The following is an 18278-nucleotide window of genomic DNA, read 5'->3' on the forward strand; positions in this document are numbered from 1 at the left end:
TGGGGATTTTGAGTATCAATTTTCAACTTCTTATTCAGTGCTTCAGTTTTCTTTCTCTCTTCCCTTTGCTGGGACACAGTACTTAAAAGTGCATGGTCCGCAAACCCTGGTGATAGATTTCTGTGGAAATTCAAGGCTCTAAGCAAGATTTACACTCTTGGAAACTCTGAAATGAGCACACTCACACAGGTTCATGCCGGGGTGCGGGAGTCACTACCTGTTGGTTAAGTTGGCAATTACCAGCATACAGATACAACACAGAATTTATCTTTCAAACAAGACGAAAGGGACTGCTTTGGAGATTGGGAAACTCTGAGAATCCTTTAGGAGGCAGAATTAGCGACGCAGAGACTGACTGCTGCTTTCAGGTATGTAATTCTTCAAGTAAGGTTTGGATACTTATCATACGAAATTTAAGAAAAAGCCTCAGAATCCAGAGGTTAAAATTTATTTATTTCTCTAAAGTCCAAACAAACCAAAAAAAAAGAAGCATCAGGATGAATCTTTACAGTGCAGAACAAAAATACTTTTCATTTCATGAAAGTAGTTTTTAACCATAAAATTGTACATTCTGACTAAAGAGCATTTCTAATATATATAAAGAATATGTTTAGAAAGTAACCACCTGAAGGTCCTCTAGGCAAAAAAAAACACTAAATATTTTGATGTATTTCCTTTATTTTTTAAATCTATCAGTGAATGTTTCTCCCTAAAGTCTAATCATAATGTTTATTGAATTTTGTGTCTTTTGGGAGTTGGTGATGGACAGGGAGGCCTGGCGTGCTGCAATTCATGGGGTCGCAAAGAGTCGGACACGACTGAGCGACTGAACTGAACTGAATCACATCCTTATTATTGTTCCTCTTAATTCAGTTCAGTTCAGTCGCTCAGTCGTGTCCGACTCTTTGTGACCCCATGGACTGCAGCACGCCAGGCCTCCCTGTCCATCACCAATTCCCGGAGTTTGCCCAAACCCATGTCCATCGAGTCGGTGGTGCCATCCAACCATCTCATCCTCTGTCGTCCCCTTCTCCTCCCGCCCCCAATCCTTCCCAGCATCAGGGTCTTTTCAAATGAGCCAGCTCTTTGCATCAGGTGGCCAAAGAATTGGAGTTTCAGCTTCAACATCAGTCCTTCCAATAAACACCCAGGACTGATCTCCTTTAGGATGGACTGGTTGGATCTCCTTGCAGTCCAAGGGACTCTCAAGAGTCTTCTCCAACACCAGAGTTCAAAAGCATCAATTCTTCGGCGCTCAGCTTTCTTCACCGTCCAACTCTCACATCCATACATGACCACTGGAAAAACCATAGCCTCGACTAGACGGATCTTTGTTGGCAAAGGAATGTCTCTGGTTTTTAATACGCTGTCTAGGTTGGTCATAACTTTCCTTCCAAGGAGTAAGCGTCTTTTAATTTCATGGCTGCAATCACCATCTGCAGTGATTTTGGAGCCCAGAAAAATAAAGTCTGACACTGTTTCCACTGTTTCCCCATCTATCTGCCATGAAGTGATGGGACTGGATGCCATGATCTTAGTTTTCTAATGTTGAGCTTCAAGCCAACTTTTTCCCTCTCCTCTTTCACTTTCATCAAGAGGCTCTTTAGTTCTTTGCTTTCTGCCATAAGGGTGGTGTCATCTGCATATATGAGGTTATTCATATTTCTCCTGGCAATCTTGATTCCAGCTTGTGTTTCTTCCAGCCCAGAGTTTCTCATGATGTTCTCTGTGTATAAGTTAAATAGTCAGGGTGACAATATATAGCCTTGATGTACTCCTTTTCCTATTTGGAACCAGTCTGTTGTTCCATGTCCAGTTCTAACGGTTGCTTCCTGACCTGCATACAGATTTCTCAAGAGGCAGGTCAGGTGGTCTGGTATTCCCATCTCTTTCAGAATTTTCCTTAAGTTCCTCTTAAGTAGTATTAAATTCTGCATAATAATCCATCACAATGTATATTCATAGGTATCTATTTCCTTATCATTGAATGTGAGATAGAATAAAAATTCTTTCATAAATACTACTGATGTTAATAATTTTAATGATTGAATTTTATTTTACATATATGTTATTTTCTCAGGAGAGAGAAAATAATTTTTATGTCGATCAAAAGATAACATCTATAAATATGGTCTCTAGTACTATATTGCTTTCTAAAATCAATACTAACAGTTTATTAAAGTGTCCAGTTTATTCACTCTTGTCAGCCACATGGTTTTCTCAGTACCTTTTTTAAGTATCTTGTGATTCATTGATTAAATGTAGTATATTGTTTTAATTTGTGTTTATTTGGTTCCTAGTGAAATTGAGCATTATCATTCCAGTTCTGTACTTATGGTTCCTATTTCTCTTTAACATAGTTGTTTATGTGTTGGCCTATTTCCTTAAATTTTAATATTGGTTTATTTAAAGTATCATTTTTATATAATAACATATTTGATTTGATATTGTATCAATTTAACCCTTATTTTTTGTTTTCTTTTCTATATATACTTTTTATATATACTTTTCTTAAATACGGAATATTTTAATTTGGTTATTTTATGCAAAAATATTCATTTTTACTAAATGAATCAGTTTTTTTCTACTTTACTAAAATTTATTGGATTTTTTTTTCCTACCTTTTCTACCTATCAGAGGCTTTGTAAGTTCTTTCTTTTTAAGATTATAGGTAAATATTCATTCTTAGATTGGTTGTTTTGTTGCTGCTGCGGCTCTGGTGGTAGATATTCAGCCTTTTGATGGTATGACCTTTAATATTTAGCACTTCTGTTCCTTTGCAGTTGCTTTAGGTGATAAACTATGACTGTATAAATTTACTTTTGTCCAGATAGCTGATCAGTTATCCTCAGTACATCCTGCTATTAAACACTGCTTATTTGGGAGCTTGGCTTAAATTTATCACAGTAAAATTTTTTGTAGTGAAAAAGTTACTGCATCTAGAAGTCATAATCACACAAGTATTGCAGGGTCTTGTGGCTACAGAAGGACTCCCCTTCCTCCTAGCATCAATCAAAACTTATTCTCTATGACCTGTGTCAGTTCAGTTACTCTTTTGACTTTACACAAATGAATCACTTGACGCAATAGTCACTCAACTGATGAACAGCCTTTTAAAGAAACCTGTAAACTATTCGTGAGATGGCTACCTTGCTGTAAACTATTAGTGACATGCTACCTTGCATGTGAAAAGCATTTGACAATGTCTATAATAGTGTAAAATGTGTACATTTTTATCCAGAAATTAATCTATTGGGACACGTCCTCAGATAGACACCTCTCAGTGTGCGCTGCTGTAGAGACGAGGCTGTCCCCTGGAATGCTGTTAGCAATGGCCAATAATCTAAACAGAGACAAACTGAGTGTCAGTCAGTGAGGAACTACTGAATCTTGCAAGGGTACAACACTGTGCAGCTATCAGAAGAGAGTGAGGTGTACCAGGATATGATGACATGGAAAGGTCTCCAAGGAGTGTTACTAAATTGAAAATACAAACAGCCAAAGATTGAGAGTATTCCCTTTTACATACATTGTGATATATGTTCATGTGTATCAGTGTATCAGTTCAGTTCAGTTCAGTCGCTCAGTCGTGTTTGACTCAACCCCATGGACTGCAGCACACCAGGCCTGCCTTTCCATCACCAACTCCCAGAGTCCACCCAAACCCATGTCCATTACGTCAGTGATGCCATCCAACCATCTCATCCTCTGTCGTCCCCTTCTCCTCCTGCCTTCAATCTCTCCCAGCATCAGGGTCTTTTCCAATGAGTCGGCTCTTCGCATGAGGTGGCCAAAGTATTGGAGTTTCAGCTTCAGCATCAGTCCTTCCAATGAACACCCAGGACTGATCTCCTTTAGGATGGACTGGTTGGATCTCCTTGCAGTCCAGGGGACTCTCAACAGTCTTCTCCAACACCACAGTTCAAAAGCATCAATTCTTCGGTGCCCATCTTTCCTTATAGTCTAACTTTGACATCCATACATGACCACTGGAAAAACCATAGCCTTGACTAGATGGACCTTTGTTGGCAAACTAACGTCTCTGCTTTTTAATAATCTGTCTAGCTTGGTCATAACTTTTCTTCCAAGGAGCAAGCGTCTTTTGATTTCATGGCTACAGTAACCATCTGCACTGATTTTGGAGCCCCCCCAAAATAAACATATCCATTTTAAGACAATTAAAAATTTAAAATGCCCAGCACTGAACTCCAGATTTTTCTTACTACAGCCTCCACCCCATATTTCCCCATTTCACAAAGTAGAAATGTCATTTTCTCAGTTGCTCAGGCAAATACTTTCTTTTCATCTTTGACTCTTTTTCTTGTATCCCATATCTTACACTATATAGAACTATTATTATTGTACAAAGGCATGAATATGATATTTTCCTTCACATGTTGAGATTATTTACAGTATTTTCAATTCCAAAAGATTCATGATGGTAATGTAGCATGATTACTAATCACACGTGGAAAGATCTCTGACCAATACACAGTTTTATGAACACATGGCTTCTCTGGTGGCTCAGTTGGTGAAGAATCTGCCTGCAGTGCAGGAGACGCAGGTTCAGTCTCTGGGTTGGGAAGATCCCCTGGAGAAGGAAACGGCAACCCACCCTAGTATTCTTGCCTGGGAAATCTCATGGACAGAGGAGCCTGGTGGGTTGAAGTCCAAGGAATTGCAAGAGCTGAATGTGATTTAATGACAAAACCACCACCATAGGTACATAATTTTCATCCACATCAACTATATTGGTACATAAGGTATAATTAGTACCAACTCTAGCTTGACAGTCATACATACCATGCAAATCTGGGGATGATTTTTTTAGAGAATGGGAATAATCTTTGGGTGGTATGTGAATATTTTTTTATTTATAGTAACAGACTCTTTTTCCTTATACTCATATACAAAGAAAAATATTAAAAGAGAAAAGAGTTTATCTCCTATTGAGTCTAATCCCCATATGGTCTAATATTCATCAGTTTTCTTAATCAGACTCTCTGGAAATAGTATTAACTCTTCCAGGATAGAAGCAGTGCATAAAACGAAGCATGAAGAAATAAAGAAAAATCTGATTAAATGGTTATCAGAACATTCAGGTGGTTGATCCATTTGTCTTAGTCCCAGAAGGACCGGATTGAAAACCAGGCAGAGGGTTCTCGCTTTCACTCATCTCTCCACCCTGCCTCGATCTCTTTCCTCCTCCTCTGTCTCTCTCCTTTCTCTCTCAGACACCTATGCACACCGATTTCCTTCATTTTCAAAAGCTAAGAGCCCGTGAACAGCTTCGTTGAGAATTTCATCGCTTTCACATGAAGACTTGCTGAACAGAAATGTATCACTAAAAATTTAAATCCCACCAGTACCCCTGAAAATATGACTCACTTTATTTGGACCATTTAAATCATAAAGCACAACATGGTTCCAGGCAAGTAATTACCTAGACAGCTGAAGTAGCAAGTTACAAGGAAGGAGGCTAGAAGAAGCTTTTCCAGAATTCACTGACATGAAGCTTCCAAAAAACACCTAGTAGCCAGCTGAGGAACCCAGCAGCTGCACAGCGATTAGCGATTGTCACGTAAATTATGAATCCAGCAGGCAAGTCAAAAATAGTGACCAACACTTAAGCTCGAGTTATAGTCACTAATCAAAGGCTTGCCTTCACCTGTGCTCAGTGGGAACTGTGCTTTATTCTTTTATTGGTCTTTACTTTCAGGCTAACAGAACACAGTTAACCAGGAAGAAGTGGAAATAACCAAAGAAAACCACCAAACAGTAAGTTGTTCGGGAAAACGCCATGCCAGTGTGTTTTGTTCTTGGTTGCCTCCATAGCAGATGATTGTTTACCATTTTTATTAAGAAGAATAAGGCTGCACAGTGTTCCGCTCACCTTTGCGTCACACCCCTGCCTTCCCTCACGCCTCTGTTAACCTTCCTTGGATTTTCTTTGCTGGCTTTTGTCCCTCTGAACCAATTAAGAGTGAATAAAATCCCTCGCGGGTCTTCCGCTTCCCTCCTCTCCTCCTTCCTGTGGCGAATATCAGCACTGACTTGTTCAGCTTCCATCTCCAGAAATCCCTTGCCTGTCTCTGTATCTAAATGTGGACTCCTGTAAGCACTGCTTGCCCAGTTCCACCAAAATATATTCCAGGTATCTCAAACTTAACATGCTGAATATTTAACTCACTTTTTAAAAACCCTGTTGTTCGCGTGTTTTCCAATCTCAGCTGGGGCCCCCACATAGTCCTCTAGATTCTTCAGAGCCACAATCACAAATCTGCCTTCTATTTATTCTGCCCCTCGAACTAAATTAATCACCAAATACTGTTGCTCTGACTATAATATCTCCCTTAACCATCAGCTCCCTGCTGTAACCGGCATTATCTTTCAGCTGGAGTATAAAGATCATTATAATTGTCCAAATTCTGCCCACCACACAGGGATTTGAGGGTGAAGAACAATCCAAGTGAATGGCAAGGGGTTCTTCATGGTGGGTGGCCTTCTGGGAGAGGAAGAGGTCAAAGTCTTTGGGGGAAAAGAATGATCCAAAGGCCTTGAAATTGGGATACAGACAATCTAAAGGCAAGAAGCAGAAACTAAACATTTGAATTTGGGGGCGCAGTTATAGAACGAGCAGGGAGTCCTTTGCAAACGCACTGAACTACCTCAGGGCATCCATGGCCTGCTTTTATCAGCCATTTAGGGAACTCCTGTGTGCAGCGGGCTGACCACAGGTGAGAAAAGCACCACTAAGTGATTTCACTGTGCTCCTTCTCTCTCCTCAAGTCCCTTCTTCTTAGTTCTGCTGGCACCGACTTCCTGAAATCTGACTGCAGTCTTGCCATCCCTTTCCTTGACGGGTCCCCATGTATGTAGAATAAAAGCCGAACCACTCCTTCTAGCATTCGGGTCCTACTCAAATCAGGCTCTGTGGGTCTTTTCACTAATCTCCTGTCACTGTGAATGCCTACATGATGATGAGACGTCCTGGGAAATGTGATAACAGACAAAAGGGTGTTTTCATGTAAATGGTGGGGCACGGGCTTTCTTGCTTTTTCAGTATTTCATCAAAATTAGAAAGCTCTTCCATAAGACCCAGTGTATGAGCACTAAAGCCTGTCATTTCAGTTATGAGTTCTTAGCTGAAACATGATGGAAAAGGCCCCAGATAACCCCATCTTCCAGGCCTTCTGAAAATAGTTATGTCTCCTACTCACCAGTGTGACATTTGTACAAAATGGAATGTGTTGGAATCAAAATCTGGTCTTTAGTCATCGTCTATTTGATGTAAAACATACTCTTCACCCAAGTATTCAAGCTTACTTCTTAATCTCTGTCACTTTAAAAATACCAGATAACATCTTTTTCATCAGTAGCATTCATTTTAACTGTTTTCTTGTCATAGTTCCCCTGAAAAGTCTCAAATTTCTTTTATTAAGACCCTCTAGGCCTTTATGTAATATGTAATAAGGGTGTATTTACATCACACTCCCAGTGAACAAATCAGTACAACATAAGTATATTATTCCAAAAACTTTCTCAGAGTCTGGCTCCTTGGCTAAAAACCATGTGTATCACAGTTTTTACAAAAACACATACCACTTCCTCAATAGAATAGGGTGGCTCCATCTGTGTGGTTCTATTCAACTATTGTATAGCATGCGAACACATATTTATGAATCATTTGTCCAACAGACCTTATTGGGTCCTTAACACCTGCTGTGTAAAACATATCTCCGGGCATATGATGAAAATATTTCAGAACTCATGAGAAGCCAAAACAAAGCAGCTCTTTTTAAGTTTGACATAGCAAAAAAATTAATTGAGTTAAAACATATTCCTGAGCTGGACTTGAAAAAAATCGAATACCACTTTCAAAAGATAATAGTGAATAGACTCTAAGAAGACTCAGAGGGGCAACTATTAATGATAGGCAGGCCTCAGAGGACCACAAGGGTCTGTCTGCCTCAGAGTAACTATCCCATCCAAGCTTCTTTTTTCTTCTGTCATCTCCCTTCTCATTAATTTTTAAACCTACGCTTGTCCTTTCAAGGAAGCCCTGCCTCTTTTGTCTTTTGCCTTTGCTCTCCCTTCAGCTTACTGTTTGTTCTCAAAGATTGCAGGCTGTACATAATATCCAAGGGTAGTGCTAACACTAATAATGCTAAAATCGCAGTTTCACATTATTTCTGTTGCGAGTAGATTGCTGGTCCGAATAGCGTCTACGCATACAGCTGTCTCGTGACCTGAGTTGTTCTGGTTCGTTCACGTCTCCAGCTTCCAGCTTTTCTCACTATGGTGTTACCCACTCGATGCTGGAATAGCTAACCATTTCACAGACAGCCACGTGACTGGGAATATGAGTCAGGGTGATGTGTCTAGGCCACATGACCAGCATATGAGTCAGGGTCACGTGTCTGGGGCACGTGACCAGGATTATGAGTTAGGAACACGTGTCTAGGCCATGTGTCTGGGTCACGTGTCTGGGCCACGTGACCTGGAATATGAGTCTGGCTGGTCTGTAGATGGAGTAGTGAACCACTGGGCGGCTTGCTGTTCCCCCTGCATTTTCCCAGCATTGATCAAACAATCCTGAATCGCCCTGCCGCAGCCTTCTCTCTCACCTATTGACTTCGCGCTCCTTTTCTTCTCTACAGACTCTATTTCATTTCCTCTTTATCTGGCTCAGCCTCGTTTTCACGTTATCATAAGTAGCAAGTCAATTTCCAATCACAGGGTTATCAGTAAAGATTATCAGGGTGGACATCTGTCTTCTGCACCAAAAAAAAAAAAAGAGAGAGAGAAAAAGCACTGAATGGCTAGATGTGTAGGGACATGTCACACACACACACACACACACACAAGTACATGTACTACCAGCCAAACAAAAATGTCAGCTGTCACTCTGGGCCCCTGCTAGCTATTTCAATTTGAATACCCGTGGCCTCCACATTAAAGGATGAAAAATAAGAAGAGGGAAAAGTAATAAATAAGTTCTTCTGACAACAGAGATTTTACCACTAACAATGGTATGATCACTAGATACATAGAACCGTAAAAGCTTAATTCTCATTACTCTCCACACAGAAGAAACTTAAAACATTTTAAACGTCTGGGATACTGTATTAAGAAGGAAAAAAAAAAAAAAAAAACTCTTGTTAGTTGAGATTTAAACTAGTTTGATACTGCCAAAATTCTTTAGAAGAGTTTGCAGCAAGTGTTTGAAATGGAGACAGAGTAATATGATGTCCCAGCTTTAAAAACTATAAGTGTTTCTATATAGCCCAGGAACACCTCTTTGCTGGCACTCAATACGCCAGAAAATCTGGAAAGCTCAGCAGTGGCCACAGGACTGGAAAAGATCAGTTTTCATCCAATCCCCAAAAAAGGCAATGCCAAAGAATGTTCAAACTACTGCACAACTACACTCATCTCACACATAGTAAAGTAATGCTCAAAATTCTCCAAGCCAGGATTCAACAGTATGGGAACCATGAACTTCCAGATGTTCAAGCTGGATTTAGAAATGGCAGAGGAACCAGAAATCAAATTGCCCACATCTGCTGGATCATTGAAAAAGCAAGCAAGTTCCAGAAAAACATCTATTTCTGCTTTATTGACTACATCAAAGCCTTTGACTGTGTGGACCACTACTACAGACTGTGGAAAATTCTTGAATAAATGGGAATACCAGACCACCTGACCTGCCTCCTAAGATATCTGTATGTAGGTCAAGAAGCAAGAGTTAGAACTGGACATGGAACAACAGACTGGTTCCAAATTGGGAAAGGAGTACCTCAAGGCTGTATATTGTTGCCCTGCTTATTTAACTTATATGCAGAGTATATCATGAGAAATGCTGGGCTGGATGAGGCACAAGCTGAAATCAAGATTGCTGGGAGAAATATTGATAACCTCAGATATGCAGATGACACCACCCTTATGGCAGAAAGTGAAGAAGAACTAAAGAGCCTCTTGATGAAAGTGAAAGAGGAGAGTGAAAAAGTTGGCTTAAAGCTCAACATTCAGAAAACTAAGATCATGGCGTCTGGTCCCATCACTTTATGGCCAATAGACGGGGAAACAATGGAAACAGCGACAGACTTTATTTTGGGGGGCTCCAAAATCACTGCAGATGGTGACTGTAGCCATGAAATTAAAAGATGCTTGCTCCTTGAGAGAAAAGCTATGACCAACCTAGACAACGTATTAAAAAGCAGAGACATTACTTTGCCAACAAAGGTCCGTCTAGTCAAGGCTATGGTTTTTCTAATAGTCATGTATGGATGGGAGAGTTGGACTTTAAAGAAAGCTGAGCACCAAAGAATTGATGCTTTTGAAGTGTGGTGCTGGAAAAAACTCTTGAGAGTCCCTTAGACTGCAAGGAGATCCAACCAGTTCATCCTAAAGGAAATCAGTCCTGAATATTCATTGGAAGGACTGATGCTGAAACTGAAACTCCAGTACTTTGACCACCTGATACGAAGAGCTTACTCATTAGAAAAGACCTTGATGCTGGGAAGGATTGAAGGCAGGAGGAGAAGGGGATGACAGAGGATGAGATGGTTGGATGGCATCACTGATGCGATGGGCATGAGTTTGAATAAACTCTGGAAGTTGGTGATGGACAGGGAGGCCTGGCATGCTGCAGTCCATGGAGTCACAGAGTCGGACACGACTGAGCAACTGAGCTGAACTGAGAGGGGAAGTTTAGATTTTAAAAATCAGTAGCTTCCAGAGACTTTTTTTTTTTTTACAAATTTATGAAAGAGAAATTCAGAGCCGGATCCTGAAGGTAATTGAGCTGTTTGGGAGCTAGAGTGGCAGAGTTGTGCTGGGTCTTACCGTTTGGGACAAAAAAGAAAAAGGAGTGTATGGAATATGCCAGGCCGTTCACAGAAATGTTGAAAAGGATGAAGAATCAGGCTACAGGCTACTTTTTTTGGAAACAGCTCAAAAATCATGCTTACAAACTGCTTGGATAAGGATTCTAGCCAAATACCAATCAGCCCAGCTGCCACTTTGACCCCAGGAGCCCGGCTTTGCGGTCATTACATCAGTCATGATGCAGTGGCTGTTTATCATCTACACCCCTTGCCCGTCACAGGCAGCTCCGCTCTGCATTGTCTCCATGCTGGGACCCAGGCTGATAGAAGTCAATATCTGGAATTTTACCATTCACTGTGGCAAAGGAAACTAGCTCTAGAGAGACTCTCGCCAGCTGTTAAACACAAGAGCCAGAAGTCAGACTCTCATTTCTGCTCATAAGTCAAGACTAGTCACCTATCCTCTACCCAATGACAAGGAAGTCAGCAAGGGTGGTCCTACTATGTATCTGAAAAGGGGAGCAACAATGACATCAGCAAGCACGTCTGCTACCACCCTGATACCACGGTGACCCTGGAATTCCATTCAGCCTGCACCGGAACTGTCACCATCAATGAGAAGGAGCAAGCCCTCAGTCTGTTTTGACCTCCTGAATCCAGGATGGACATAAATGAGTCTGCTTAGCAGAGCTCAGTTCAGCTGTCTGTGCTTGTAATATTTTCAGCTCCTATGAACTCAAAGACTTGCCCCTTCAAAATTCCTAAAGTGGGGAGATTCCTAAACTTAAAAATTCCATAAACAACTATATGCCAGATGTCTGCAAAGTGGTAATAAGTTAGTACCCCAGGAAGATGACAAAAGCCACTTTAGTGTTCCTCGTAGTGTGTGACCCTTCAGGCTGCTGCTGAAGCGTTATCCGGGTGGGTCACATCAGTCAGCCCTAGCAGGCTTTCCTGGGCCCCCAGTCAAAGGTGCCCAGCAACGGCTACAAATATGGAAAAATTAAGTTGCATTAGAAGGAATCATTGGCTTTAAGAACACTGAAAAGAATAGAGGAAAAGAGTGCCTAAAGTGACTGTGTCAACTTAATACTGGTTCTCCTAAGAGAGAGAGCTCAGAGCAAAGATGAGAAAATTGTAGAAGACCAGTTTATATTCATGGAGGAGATCTCTGCAATAGCCACAGGCAATCAGCAATTGGCGCCTTGGCGCTGGCCAGGAATATTGAAAGCTGCCCAGAAGATGTGCTAAATTGTACTCCTTGAGTACCCAGAAGCAACCGTTCCTGTCATCAATCTATTCCTTTTCTTTCTTGACTCTTTACTTCTTCCATGGAAAAGACATTGCAAAACTCAAGAAATGAAAAGCCAAAAATTTAGAAGTCTATTAGAATAACTCAGGCAGCAAATTACATATGGTCAGATACTTCATATTGCCTAAACTGTGAATGGATTTTGTCTCTGAAGTTTCTGACTGAAAGGAGTTATTCTAATTACAGAACTTACCAACAGTAGCAAGAAAGTTATATTTTATTACATGAAACATTCAAGAGTACACATGGTCTGATAATACTCTTATGTCTGACATTTAACTGTAGTTCTCCTTTTTATTCAAATATGGAATTAATAGTCTTTTTAAACCCTGGGTTTCTTCCCATTGATATAACTTTTGTCTTTTATACTCCAGTATGTGCATTAGAAAAATCCTACACACCTGGAATTCTTTCAATGTACCAAGCTGATAGTATGAAATTAAAAGACACTTACTCCTTGGAGGAAAAGTTATGACCAACCTAGACAGCGTATTAAAAAGCAGAGACATTACTTTGCCAACAAAGGTCCAGATAGTCAAGGCTATGGTTTTTCCAGTAGTCATGTATGGATGTGACAGTTGGACTTTAAAGAAAGCTGAGTGCAGAAGAATTGATGCTTTTGAACTGTGGTGTTGGAGAAGACCCTTAAGAGTCCCTTGGACTGCAAGGAGATCCAACAAGTCCATCCTAAAGGAAATCAATCCTGAATATTCATTGGAAGGACTGATACTGAAGCTGAAACTCCAATACTTTGGCCACCTGATGCGAAGAGCTGACTCATTGGAAAAGACCCTGATGCTGGGAAAGATTGAAGGCGGGAGGAGAAGAGGACGAGAGAGGATGAGATGGCTGGATGGCATCACCGACTCAATGGACAAGAGTTTGAGTAAACTCCAGGAGTTGGTGATGGAAAGGGAAGCCTGGCATGCTGCAGTCCATGGGGTTGCAGAGAGTCAGACACGACTGAGGGACTGAACTGAACTGAACTGACCAAGCTGATAGAAGTTTTGAGAATAAACATTTATTTTCAAGTATTTATATTTATAAAAGAAGTAATTTAAATTTGAAAAAAAGAATTGTTTCCCATCATGAACACATATTTTCTTTTCATTCTAGGCATGTGTATGTGTGTGTGTGTGTGTACATAGAACATCCATATTGGGTAAAAAATTATACATGTATAAATATTTTTTTATTTTTAACCCCATATGGATTTATAGTGATTTATCATTTCATGTGCTGTGTGTACCACCTTGATCCTCCTTCAGGACTGAGGCATTAGTTTTCTCAGATGCTAGGAGGGTTGGCAGGTTGAAGAGCTCAGCTGAGACACTCTCAGGGAAATACCCTCAGTTGGAGAAGGCAGGCCTGTTGCCAAATCCACACCTCTTCTCTTTCACACCCACCCACTAATGAGGATTTACATTCACTGCAGGAGTGTGAAGGCCCAGCCACATGACTCTAGCTCAGGACATTTCTGAAGGGCCACCCCAGCCCCAGAGCTCCCTGCAGGGTCTGCTGAGACCTTTCCTGTGACCACACAACATCCGGATCACATCTGAACTCTATTTCCTCTGCTTCCTTTCCGATGTCTATCTTCGAGGCTGCCCCCTCTTCCTGCATAATTTCAAAATCCTTTCTCTAGGGAGCCTGACCTAAAACAACCCAAGTGTTTTTGCATATCATTATAAACTTTTCGTTGGGCAAAGTAATGAACTTTGCTTCAGTTTCCTCATCCATAAAATGAAGAAAAACTTAAATCCCCATCTCACAAAATTATTCTTACAGTGAAAAATAGTAATACATTTAAAGTTTTTAGAATAGTGCCTTGCATGTGACAATGCTATTCAGTAATATATTAGCTATTATATTCATTTTGATGTCTGCTTAAATATCTTTCAAATGAATGAGCCATATTTTACATAGTAAATTTAGAGTTTAGTTTACACTCTTATTCTAATATATATACAGCAACAAGCTAGTTTATACATTATAATTTTTTCATTTGCGATCATTTTCTAAAATACATTTATGAAAGTAAAATAATGAGTCAAAACATATATGCATTTAATAATAAAGTCCATTTTACAATTACAGAATCAATACATGTCCGTTATGGAATTTTCTTAAGTATGAAAAAGTAGAAATGGTTAAAGAAAACCCTGAAATTCTCTCATTTTCCCAATATGAAAATTTTTAAATATTTGGTTGCAGAATATATTGGTTGCATCCTCATATATTGATTGGTCATGATCAATAACAGAAGATATTCTGTTAATAATAAACAGTAGAAGGAAGACTTTGCATATTGAATATTCAAGTGTCTGTATTTCCTTTTTAAACTTATAGACACTTGAGCTTAAATGTACAAAGACTAGTTCTGTAAGTATTCACAAGAAAGACATCACCATGATTGCCTCCAGGGAGAGGATGTGAAAGCTCAGGAGAAGGACTTACTTTTAACTATATTCTCTATTAAATTATTCTTTGAATGCTATAATATGCTCATAGTAACATTTTTTTCAAACTAAACAATGACTTTAAAACATTTTATAAATTTAGATTCAGGAAAATAGAATCAATAAAAGAGAAAATATTTTTTTTTGCTGTATCATATTATAGTTTTATTTTTGATTTGTTGAGGCAACTCCATACTACTTTCCATAATCACCATACCAGTTTACATTAACACTGACAGCATGTGATTTTCTCTTTTGCTCCTCATTATTTTTTTTTATTAAATAATTTATTTTTTATTGAAGGATAATTGCTTTACAGAATTTTGCTGTTTTCTGTTGACCCTCAACGTGAATCAGCCATAGGTGTACATATATCCCCTCCCTTTTGAACCTCCCTCCCATTTCCCTCTCCATCCCACCTTTCTAGGTTGATACAGAGCCCCTGTGAACCAAAACTGAAAGAGACACATGTATCCCATTGTTCATTGCAGCACTGTTTACAATAGCTAGAACATGGAAGTAACCTAGATGTCCATCGACAGATGAGTGGATAAAGAAGTAAGTTGTGGTACATACACACAATGGAATATCACTTAGCCATAAAAAGGAATGCATTTGAGTCAGTTCTAATGAAGTGGATGAACCTAGAACCTATTATACAGAGTGAAGTGAGCCCGAAAGAGAAAGATAAATACTGTATTCTAACACATATATACAGAATCTAGAAAAATGGTACTGAAGAATTTACTTACAGGGTGAGAATGGAGAAACAGACATAGAGAATAGACTTATGGACATGGGGAGAGGGAAGACGAGGGGGAGATGTATGGAGAGAGTAACATGGAAACCTACATTAGCCATATGTAAAATAGACAGTCAATGGGAATTTGCTGTATGGCTCAGGAAAGAGAAAATAAAAATTTTTGATGTTACAGTGCAATTAGAAACACATGGGAATGCCTGTATCCCTGTTCTTGCCAAATTCAGTGTACAAAAGTGTTCAATCTTTGCTGGTTTTATAGGCAAACCACCCAATATCTTATTGTTACTTTATCTTTCTTACATAATGGAGCTGAACTGTTTTTAAAATGCATATTAAGCAATTTAATTATTTGGTGAGCAGGACTTACGACTGTGGTGACATGAAGTGGCCAAAAAAAAAAAAAAAAAAAAACCTTTCCCCCCCAAGATAATTATAAAACTAGACAATATTATCAAAAACAACCCTTTCAGAACTCTGCAAATTGACCAAACAGCAAATAGAGAGATGCTTATTAATGAAGAATTGCTGGCCTCCGAGCAAGAATGGTAGAAATCTGAGGCCTTCCTGTCTGGAGTTGCTCCCATCCGCTAACTAGATTTGCTCAAAAGTAGATTTGAAATGACAGAAGAGAAATTCAAGGAAGCTGAAAATAAATCAATAGAAATAATCCATTCTGAAGAACAGAAAGGAAAAGATGGACGAAATAAAGCTCTTCATTGAACTGTGAGACATTAAGCATACTCATAATGTTTGCACAATGGATGTTCCCAAAAGAAAGAAAAAGGTAGAAAAAAACAATCAAAGAAGTAATGACCTGTTAGATGAAAAAAATTCATGAAAGAATCAATAATCTCCAAAAACTCTAAGTAGAATAAACATAAGGAGAACCATATGTAGATAGTAGTTTAGATATATCTATATATATATAACCATATGTAGATACGTAGTTTAAGTGCCAAAACCAAAATTTTCATCAGTTTTTGCAATAATTACATTAAGTGTGAATGGGGTAAATACTCCAGTAAAACGCATTTTGTTAAACTGAGTAAAAATTAAGACTCAACTTTGTTATCTACAAGAGAAATACCTTAGTTTCTAAGGCACAAATAGGCTAAAAGGATGGGAAACCACTGACCAGGCAAACAGATCTGTGAGACTGGTGCAGCTACAATAATACCATAAAAAATGAAAACTAAGGCAAAGAATATTATTGGGAATAAAGGGGATATTTTATCATGATAAAGGGATATTAGAAAGAAAGAACTTACATATGTACTTAAACAGGGATACAAAGTACCTGAAACAAAAACTGACGTATTGAAAGGAGAAATAGACAGCTCAACAGTTATATCTGGAGATTTCAGTACCACATTCTCAATAATTGATAATACTACCAAATATAAAATCAGTAAATATTGGATCAATAATTTGAACAGCCATACAACACTGTATCTGACAACAACAAAACATATAATCTTTGCCAGCACAAATGAAATTTTTTTTAGGTTAGACCATATACTAGCCTATAAAACAATTCTCAATAAATTTAATTGAATTGTGAATTATCTGTTCATGCCTTTGACCCATTTATCTAGTGTGATTATATCCTGTTTATAATTTGAATAAATTCCCTATGTAATAATTACACTATACTCCATATATGCTGCATGTTTGTTTGTTTTTTCCAATTCGGCTTCCTTATTTACTTTATGACATTTAAGAAGTTTTTTAATTTTAATGTTACTCAGAACGACTAACTTTTTCATTCACTAGTTCTAGCATTCATCTTTTTAGAAATTGTCTCCTACTTTAGAGAGCTTATAAAATTCTACTTTATTTCATCTTTTTCCCTTGTAAGACATTTTATTTAAATTTTATTATTTAAATCTTTAATTCAGCCACAACATGTGAATGTTTGAATGACAGATCTAAGTTTTCCCACAGTTAATCAATTTTTCCAAAAATTTTCCAGGTTTTTCCAATTCATTTCAGTAAACCTTTATTCATTCGTTTCTGAGATCTTCTTTGTTAGGTATTCTTTAAAAATTCCCAAATTATAAGACTAAGTATCAAGTATCATTAATTCTCAACTAATTCATAAGCATAATGCTGTTCTACTCATGGTCTCCTTGTGATATTTTTAGAAAATTTAATGAAATGATTGTAAATATTAACTGGAATCAAAAATGAAACATCTAAATAAATTTTTGAATTATTATTCAAGGAAGGCAAACTCTTACAAAATTAAATAATACATACCTGATGCAAAAAAGAAAAAATATTATCAGTTTTATACACCTCTCTCTCTACATAGACACCAGATGGCAGAGCACTTGAAAGATATTCTGTTTGATAAACTGAACTATGACAACTACAACCAGATCAAACTGACATAACAAGAGGGGGACATGGAAGATAAAGCGTAATACAGATGAACTTTAAGTATGAAACAGTAGATTTTTATTCCTAGAGAGTTGGAACAGCTATCAACTAGAATAGCAGCCTGTCAAATAGTAAAAATGATCTGTCAGTGGGCAATCTTGGAGATCAAAGAGAGAATTATTGAATATCTTCAAAGCATGTCTACATATAGCTATTTTTCAGACACAGAATAAACATTTTCAAATTCAGCAGCTAAGAAGGCACAAATTATTTACAGATTTAAATCCTGATTATACACCTTTGCAAGAAAAAGCTGAAATGGATATAATACTTACATATTTGATTTTTTAAAACTAAATTAATGCTAAGAGAAATAGAGAAAAGACTACACATTGAATGGAAATCACTCAGTAGACATGATATGCAATTCAGTGCAGTGGATCCATACATTTCACTCACCATTTTTAGAATCTTAAACTATTAGTTTAGGTTTAGGATGAAAATCGTTCTAAATTGATTATTTAAAAATTATC

The 18278-nt window shown here is 38.3% G+C and overlaps 2 long non-coding RNA genes across 2 annotated transcripts in view; one reads left to right on the forward strand and one right to left on the reverse strand.

Moving 5' to 3' along the window:
- LOC145511729 (uncharacterized) overlaps nt 1–18278 on the forward strand; it is a 187238-nt gene that overhangs the window by 33217 nt on the left and 135743 nt on the right. Inside the window, exon 3 of the long non-coding RNA XR_014058111.1 lies at nt 5720–5778. This is a non-coding gene — a long non-coding RNA (uncharacterized LOC145511729). The remainder of the gene's footprint in view (nt 1–5719; nt 5779–18278) is intronic.
- On the reverse strand, nt 7772–11364 carry LOC145511731 (uncharacterized). Its single transcript, XR_014058113.1, has 2 exons — nt 10849–11364; nt 7772–8777 (listed from the first exon to the last, which is right to left on the reverse strand). It is a non-coding gene; the product is annotated as an uncharacterized LOC145511731 (long non-coding RNA).

The sequence above is a fragment of the Giraffa tippelskirchi genome, chromosome 6 (assembly GCF_054371585.1).
Source record: "Giraffa tippelskirchi isolate mGirTip1 chromosome 6, T2T-mGirTip1v1.2.pri, whole genome shotgun sequence".
Classification (NCBI taxonomy): Eukaryota; Metazoa; Chordata; class Mammalia; order Artiodactyla; family Giraffidae; genus Giraffa; species Giraffa tippelskirchi.